Consider the following 9,549-nt stretch of genomic DNA (forward strand, 5'->3'; position numbering starts at 1 on the left):
GGGCTTTCCTTCTTCTAAAGATGAGAAGCTTCCTGCTTCCCTCCTCCAAGTCTTAAAGTTGTGGATGATGTGCCTTTGAAAGGACATGAGGAAAACTAAACTTTATAGTACCTAACTGGAGGATGAGAACATCTGTCTGGGAAGCAAGGCAAGGTGGAGAGGATGACTCTTTGTACCTCCTTCCTGACTACAAAATACAACTGTCCTTGTGCCCCTCTGTTCTGGGGCATCCAGAGAGGCTGTGTGACAGCAGCATTTGGCCTGGTGCCATTGTACCTAGTCAGCCCAGTGTGGATTACCCCCTGGTTTATTAGATGACATTAACTGAGGCTAATAAATTTAGCACTATGTGTAGTTTTATTAAATACTGAACATTTGCTTGCTAGCATTCATTGGCTTAGTCCCTGGAATCATCTCATTTACCTTCTGATCCTTACTCACTTAAGCACTCATTCCAAATTCTATTCCTTTACACTATCTTTTCCAATTTCTTCGGTTCTCTCTCTCTCTTTTTAAAGCTTATTGTGCATAAGCCTGCATAAGAAGCCTGCAAATATATGTGATCAGGCAGATGTTATGTTAGCCGGTAAAGGTTCCTTTTTTTCCTTTGATGGTGGGAGTGAAGCAGGTTTGGGGGGCTTGTGAGAACAGGTGAAATCCTAAAGACAGGGAAGTAAGCTGAGCCTGTCCATTCCAGCCATCTCCTCATTTCCCAAGGGCAGAGGGTGCTCTGGAGGGTCCAAGCTGGGCCTGGGAAGTTGAGGATGGTGTTGGAAAGAGGGAGGAAAATAAGTAGGATGAAGGGTGGCATAGGGCTGACCTATGAAAGATTCCAGCTCTCCTAACTTATAATACTTGTCTGGCTGCAAGTGGATTTTCTTTCATGCAGTGAAAAGAAAGGTCACAAACTTAGAGTGTTGGGAGCCTACATTAATACTAATTGGTGTTTATTGATCATTTATTCAGTGCACAGGCTAGCAAGACCTGTCACAGCAGAAAAAGCAAGGATAGAGAAGTAGAGAACCAGGCTGGACAAGCCCTCAGCTCTCTAAGGTGTAGTTTTCTTATGTCTTAAAGCATTGTAATTAGGACTAGATGAAGAAAAAAATAGGTAAGAGTTTTAGCCACAGGTAGCAAACAATAAATGACTCTCACAGATAAAAAATATGAGGAAGTACCAAGAAGACAAATTATCCATATTAGAAGGTAAAAAAACAAGCTGGGCATGCTACTGCATGCTTGCAGTCCCAGTTGCTTGGGAGGCTGAGTCAGGCGGATCACTTGAGCTCAGGAATTCAAGATCAGCCTAGGGACATAATGAAATTTTTGTTTTAAGAAGTGAACAAAAGAGTGAAAACATAAAATTGCAGAGATCCCATTGATCTTGAGAAGACAATATTTGCATATAATTATCAAAGTTATAGAATTTAATCTTCAACAACCCTATGGTGACATTTCATCTTAAAAGTCAACTTTAGTGGAGTAAGAGACTCTTGGAGAGGTGACTGGATCGTGAGAGCCCTGTACTCAGCAGGGGATTGACCAACTGATGTTCACAGATGAATGGGCTGTTAGCAGGTAGGACCCAGTTGGAGGAGGCGGGTCACAGGGTGGGGCTTGCCGTTGGAGGGTGTGTCTCCGGATGGCACTCTTCCCCGTGCTCTGCTTTCTGGCCTCCATGAAGTGAGTAGCTTTGCTCCACTATACCCTTTTCCCATGATGCTCCTGCTTTGGAGCCAGCTGACCATGGACTGACACTTCTAAAACTGTGAGCCACATTAAACCTTTCTTCCTTCAAGTTGCAGGTGTTGGGTATTTTGTCTCAGCAACAATAAAAATGGCATATATATATATGTATATATAATATTCTCATATATATACACTCATTTTCTTTTTCTTTTCATATTGGTATATGATTGCAATACATAAAATTTACATTTTTGAGGAATATATGTGTGTATATATATATATATATATAGAGAGAGAGAGAGAGAGAGAGAGAGACTGAGAGACTGAGAGAGACTGCCACTGTATACACACTTCAAGAAAAGAAAAATAGTATGATGATTTTTCAACAGATAGTGCTACCTTCATATGGGGGACCCTAGCAGATGTTGTATATCACAAAAAACCCACCACACTGCTGGTCCGTAGAGAAGAAACAGAAAATGCATGTGCAGCAACCTCAGTGACCAAGGTTACCCAAGCAGCAGGTTACCATACTAATAAATGTCTAGAAGTTAATGGCCACCACTTTGGAAACCCCTTGTAATTGTAGAGGCCAAAGGCAACTGTATTAATCTTATGATATTTCAATAAACAGTATTAAAATATTTATAGAAGTTTTTCTTTTCCATTGTACATACATTTTTGGCTATATATATATATATATATATATATATATATATATATATATAAAATCCTGATCATTTTTGGTCTTTCTCCCATCTCCAAAGGGTCTGCCTCCCTCTTCTTCTCCCATCTTGCCTTTTTTCCTACTTTGGGTATATTTTGTAAGAGAAATGACACAATATTTAACATTCTAAGTCTGACTTATTTCATTTAACATTATGGTCTCAAGATGCACCCATTTTCCTACAAATGAATTCATTCTTTATTGCTGAATAAAATTCTAGTGTGCATATATACAGCATATTTTCCTTACCCATTCATTTATTGATGGGTATCAAGGCTGTTTCTAGAGCTTGACTATTGTCAATTGTGCCGCTATGCATGTGGGCATGCATGTATCACTATAAGGTGACTTTAACTCTGTCAGGAATATACCCAGGAGAGGTACAGTCTCCCTTTCTCTCCTCTCACCTCTCTCCTCTCTCAGGGCTGGGGATTGAAGCCATGGTCTCACACATGCTAGGTAACAGCTTTCCCACTGAACTACACCCCAATCTCCCCTTTTAAATTTTATTTTGCGATATGGTCTCACTAATTTGCCTAGGCTGACCTCTAAATTGTGATCCTGCCTCAGCTTGCTGAGTAGTTGGGCTTATGGGTTGAGTCACCACACCTGGCATCATTTTCTTTTATTTAAATGTAAGTGGAGGTTTCTTATTGAGACTGGAGGAATAATAAATGTTTATTAAATAATAAATTACCATATATAATGAGATTGAAACTCAAAATTGCGCCCTCCCTATCCCAATGCCTGGGTATATGTATTAGATGTACTATTTTTGTTTTGTTTTGTTTTTTGGGGTTTTTTTCCGGTACCAAGAACCAAACTCATGACTTGGTGCTTGCCAAGCAGGCACTGTGCCACTGAGCTAAATCTCCAGCCCCTTAGATGTACTATTTTTGTACAGCTATATCCTTGCTCACAGTAGTGCAGTGTAGTGGAAGAATGCTGAATGGAAGGGCTGGAGCATTGGGTTTTATTTTGGAGTGTCTTGCTGTCTGGCATGGCTTAAGGACAAATAATTTAAGTTCTGAGCCTTATTTTAGCTATGAAAGTGCTATAACAGTTACCTTAGTTAAAACTGATCAAAAATACAAGAGCACAAACAAAAACTCATTCTCTCAGCTCATTCTCTTTATGGACTAATCAGCTCTACTATCTAAGCCCTACAGAGAGAAATGCACAAAATCAAATGGCCCATCTACTGATCCCTGAGCACATGGTCTCAGTTAACATAGGGGTACACACTCCATTACTGTGCACCTGGATTTTATCCCATCCTCCTAAAACATGCATGTAAGAGGAGTCATGACTTGATTTTCTCTTCATGATATAGAAGCTGTTGCACACACACTCAAATCATATTATGGCCCATTGCTGAAAGGAATGACCTTCAGCAAACAGGCTTTCAAGCTCACTTATGATCATTTATGGAGTGTCTACTATGTGCCAGACACACTTTTGAGCCTGGGAGCATGAGGGAGACTTTGCTCTTTACCACATCAGTTCAGCGGTGTAACACACAAACTGATATGTTAGCAGATACCACGAAGCGTTTTGCTCACGGTATAAATCAAGAGCTGGGTCAGGAATCCAGGAGGAGTAATCTCTCCCTTGGGAAAGTCTGGGAAGACTGCAGCGGAGGTGATGCTTGACCTTAGTCTTGAAGGATGAGAGGCAAATTGCCAGAAGAGGGGAAGGGGCACGTTTAAGCAAGGCTCATCAAAGTGCCTGGCATAGTTGAGAAATGATGAAAAGCGTTGCGTAGCTACAGCCCAAGTTTTATGAAAGAGGAGGCAGAAGGGAGACTGGTTAGACTGGGGCTAGAGAATGAGGAGGGTTGCTAATACTGTGCCACATTCGATTGGTAATCACACATACAGGCAAACAGGGGGCTGCAGAATATAGTGCGTGGAGTTACAGGTATTTTCAAGGTAACTCAAAGTTATAAGGGGTGTGTGATGTGAGAGCAAAGTGAGAAAAAAAATCAGAGACTGTCTTGATTCATTTTGTGCTGCTATGCAACAGAATAGCTGAGTCTGAGTAATTTATACTAAGCAGAGATTTATTTCTTACAGTTCTGGAGGTTGGAAAGTCCCTCTGATGAAGGTGTTCTGGCTGCATCTTTCCTTGGTGGAAAGCAGAAGGTCCAGGGAGCACGTGCATGTGTGCATGTCAGAAGGTGAGAGAATGAAAGAGACACAGAGAAGGGAAAGGAAGCTACGCCCTCAATAGCTAATCCATCCCATGGATGGTGCATTAGTCCATTCATGAGCGCAGAGCCCTATGGTCTATTCAACTTCTTTCTTCAGTGTTAGGGTTTTGAACCTGGGGCCTCACACATACTAGGTAAGTGCTCTCCCACTGGGCAACATCCCAAGCCCAGTCTGTTCACCACTTGAAGATCCCAGCTCCCAAAATCGTTGCATTGGGCATTAACTTTCCAATACATGAACTTTGAAGAGTGTGACTAAACCACAGCAAAGACCAAACAGGAGCAGTGGGAGCAACTGACTTTGAGAAGCATCCTTGAAAGAAAATGAATAATGCATGGTAAATATAAGATGTGGAGGCTGAAGCAGAGGGGAAAACAGAGTGACTTTGAAGTTGCTCAGCATAGGAGAGATTGCGTATCAAATGTACTGTTGACTTAGATGAGGAGACCCAGGACCAGGATGGTTCTGGATTCCAATGGGCCCCTGGTAAAACAGTGATTCTTAGCTTTGGCACATATGACGAGTGACAGAACAAGACAACAGGCTCTCTGTGGCTGAGGAAGTGGAGGAAGCTGTCTCATAAGGAGACCTTTGATCTCTTCATTTCCATGCTTTTAGCTCATTCAGCTCAACACCATTTAAAAGCTGTTATCTGGAATATATATTATCTGCTGCAAATCTTTTTTTGGTTACACTGTGTATCACCCCAGTTATAAGAACGTAAGGACTGAGAACTCTGGAACCAGACTAGCTGGACAACTGAGCTCAGGAAAGTCACCTCCCTGTCCCTCAGTTTCATCATCTGCAAAATAAGGATAAAAATTCTCCAAAAACTTGTAGGAATAAAACAAGTTTCCTATGTGATGTGTGCTTTGTGCACAGTCTAAGCACCTTATAGGTCTTTGCTACCATTATTAATAAGAAACCTTGTCTTGGTTACTTTCTCACTTCTGAGATGCAATTTTCAACACTATAACTTAAAAGAGAAAATGTTTATTTTGACTCACAGTTTGTAGAGGTTTTGGTTCACAGTCAGCTCGCCCCAAGGCAGGGCAGAACAGCAGAGGGGCATGGCAGAGGAGGCTTGCTTATGGCATGGCAGTCAGGAAGCAGACATTATCAAAGGAAGGGGGAGATAGATCCTTCTAGACCACATTCCCAGTGACCCACCTCCTCCAACCATGCTTTGTCTTTCAAATCATAATTAGGTATAAACTCATCACCTCACCCACTGATAAGTATCACACCCCCATGATCCAATTACCTCCCCAAAGCCCCACCTATGAGCGCATGAGACTTTAGGGAGACATCTAGACATAAACCATAACATTCTGCCCTCACCCCCAAGACTCATGCCCATCCCTTTATGCAAAATGCATTTAATCTATCTCTAAGTGTTGCCAAAATCCTAACAACTTCAGCACTGTTGAAAAGTCCTAGTCCAGAGTCTCCTCTGAGGTTTAAGGTAAACTCTTATCTGCAAGCTCTTGTAAAAAATGAAAGTTACACTGCTGAAGTACAAAGGCACAAGATAAACATCCCCATTCCAAAAGGAAGAAAGGGGGATAGAAAGGAATGGTGCCACAGCAAGTCTTAAATCCAGCAGGGTAAGCACTGAATCCCATAGATCACTGGTGGTGAACCTACGGTATATGTGCCACAGTAGGCTGTTTGTTATCATTGAAAGCTCTAGACATTTCAACATCACCGCCATAGATCCAGGCCCAGGGCCTGGGGTAATTTGTGGTGAGATATGAACTCTGAAGAGCTTAGGTGACCCTGCCCCTATGGCACTGCCAGTGGTTGTAGCCCCATGGGTTCTCTTGATTGGGCTTTGTTCACTTTTTGTGGCTTTCCTCAGATGTTCCATGTTCCTGGCTTTTCCAACATCCTGGGGTCTCCCTTCCACCTTTGGCTTCACACTCACAGATTCACACACTGCCGCCTTGCATATACTGCCTGGTGTCCCAGGTCTTCTTTTGAAATCTTGTTGGGAACTTCCATGATCCCACAACTGTTTCATTCTGCATGCTCCTAGAACAGCACTATGTGGATGACACCAGGGTCTGCCACCAGCTGGGGCAGTAGCTAAGCCCTTGTGCATCTTGCCTGCGGTTGCAGAGGCCTCTGAGTGGCTGGATGGCTGCACGCAGTGAAATGAATCCCAGAGAATCAGTTCCCATTCCCTAGGCCGGTGCAGTGCTGGAGCATGGTGCCCTGGGGCTCTCTTCTCAAATTCTTTCACCTTTACAATTTTGAGCCTGTAAAAGGTGGAGTCTTGCTGGTTCCTCACATTCCCTCAAGGCATTTTTCCTATTGTTCTGTTCTAATATACTTGGCCTATTTTTAATGCTAATCTTTTTGGCAACCAGGTTTTCCTCTGCTCCATCTCTGAGGGACCGAGCTTTACTGCAGCCTCCTTTCTGGCCAAACTCAAAGCTTGTAAAATCATTCTGCTGGGCTGTTTGCTCTTGATTTGCAATGTAGAGCTGGCTAAAAGCCCCCACAACAGTACCCAAGCCACAGCCTGAATATTTGGCTACTTTGAAATTTCCCTTGCCAGATTAGTCATTCATCCTTAATCTCAGTCTCCCACAGTGTCTCTGGACATGAGCAAAATGCAGACAAATTTTCTGCCAGAGCATAACACACATGGCCTGGAGTCCAACTGCCAATGCAGTCCTTCCCAAGTAAAACCTCTTGAGCCTGCCCTTTTTTGGCTGCATTACTGTCAACATTCTGGTCTTCTCAGCTCTGACCATAATCTCCCATCAAGCCTGGCTTACAGAATTCTAGGGCTGCTTCTGCAGCCAACATCTCCAAACCTTTCCATACCCTTCCCACAAGCCAATTCCAAAGACGTCTGAACCATATGGTCAGGTAGTATCACAGCAACAGCCCCATTCCTGATCCCACAATCTGACTCAGTTACTTTCTTATGGTTGAGACACAATATCCAACACCTACAACTTGAAAGAAGACAGGTTTATTTTGGCTGTTTGCAGATGTTTCAGTTCGTATCAGCTGACTCCAAGGAAGGGCAGAACGGTAGAGGGGCATGGCAGAGGATGCTTGCGTAGGGCATGGCAGTCAGGAAGCAGTGTTGTCCGGGCAACAGGGAAGGAGCTAGACCCTTCCAGGCCACATCCCCAGTGACTCACCTCCTCCAACCAGGCTTCACCTCCCAAAGTTTATTTATTTATACACTCATCAGCACACTAATCCACTGATAAGTGTCATGCCCCCATGATCCAATCACCTCCCAAAAGTGCCGCCTATGAGCACTTTGGAGGGGACATCTACATATAAACCTTTGCATTGTGCTATACCCTTAGGCTTTTTTTATTTTTTGAGACAAGATCTTGCTAAATCACTAATTTGCCCCAGGCTGGGGTCCAACTTCAGAACAAAAGTTCTGCAAATACTGGAGATAAGGTCTCACAGAAGAAGGCTGAAATTGCCAGTTCCAGTGTCAGTCCTGTTGCTTTAACCAAGCTGTCAGGGCCCAGACCATCTCCATATCCCAGCATGTTAATTATTTCTGCCCTCAATGAGGCAGGAAGGCTGCAATAGGTGTATCATGTCCTCGCGTGGCCAGTATCCCAAGCGGAAAACAGAGGAATGGGAGCAAAAAGATCTTTCTTCCTTGAGGATTGTACTAACAAGTAGGAAAATCTATCCTAGCAGCCCTCAGTATGTTTCCACTCAGTGAAACTAGGTCACAGGCTTAACCCTCACTCCAAGATGGGTTGACAAAGAGAATGTGGCATTTCCAACCTGTAACAGCATAGCAAAAACACAGCTAGGTATGGCTTTGGGGTGGATAACTAGTAGTGCCCACCACAGTCTGCAAACCAAAGAGTTTCAAGGCCACAGGTTGTTGAGAAATAAGATGTAGCACTATTCATCTGGAGTGAATAAGCCATAGACTTCATCCTTCAGTCATTAGTTTAGTTTATTAGTTTTTTTGAGTAGGTTTTAACCCAGGTAAGTATCTTGCTATTGACAAAGATAATTTTTTTTTGAGACAAGGTCTCACTATGTTGCCCAAGCTGGTTCTAGACTCCTGGGCTCAAAAGATACTCCAGCTGCAGGCTTCCAAGTAGCTGGAACTACAGGTATGTGTCTCACTGTGTCCAGCCAAAGAAAGGCTTTTCCTTTTCTCGAGTACTGGGGAATGAACTAGGGCCTTTGCATTGTGCTACACCCTTAGACTTTTTTATTTTTTGAGACAAGGTCTTGCTAAATCACTAATTTGCCCCAGGCTGGGGTCCAACTTCAATCCTCCTTCTTCAGTTTCCCAGAGTGCGAGGATTACAGGCATATGCTACCACACTCAGCTGAGAGAGAGAGGTTATTTTTGAGCAGGGAGACCTTCCTGGTCCTCTCTTTGTTCTACACTGCCACCTTGCCTTCCCATAAACCAAAGGTCTAGGGGGAGGGGGGCTCACGCTTCAGTGCACTTTGTCTGAAAGGTTGGCTTAGACCAGTCACTATTAAAGCCATCTAAAAGTGAGCTTACCCTAGAGTCCCAGCACCAGGGAGGCAAAGGCAGGAGAATCACTGGAGTCCAGTTCAAGTAAGCAAGCACAGGCATCTTCTGCCTAGCTTGCCTTGCAGCAGCCTCATACACTGTGACAGGGGTAACAGAGTGTGTGACTTTTTACAAGTCTGTCATAAGTAAGTATGCACCCCTACAACCCCTTTACGCATGGATGCCCCAGGCAGTAGTGTTACCTCCCATCTGGACGACTGACTGCTACAGCCTTGTGCCTGGCCTCCCTATCAAGAAAGTACTTGGTAACCTGAAAGGCTGCAGCCAGGTAGGCAGAAAACTGCAGAAGAACCAGAAGAAAGCCCTTTATAAACTTACACAGAAGGCCTCGCTTTCACTCTCTAAATCCACTAACAAGGAGAGGA

The sequence above is a fragment of the Chinchilla lanigera genome, unplaced genomic scaffold (assembly GCF_000276665.1).
Source record: "Chinchilla lanigera isolate Chin_1 unplaced genomic scaffold, ChiLan1.0 scaffold00012, whole genome shotgun sequence".
Taxonomy (NCBI): Eukaryota; Metazoa; Chordata; class Mammalia; order Rodentia; family Chinchillidae; genus Chinchilla; species Chinchilla lanigera.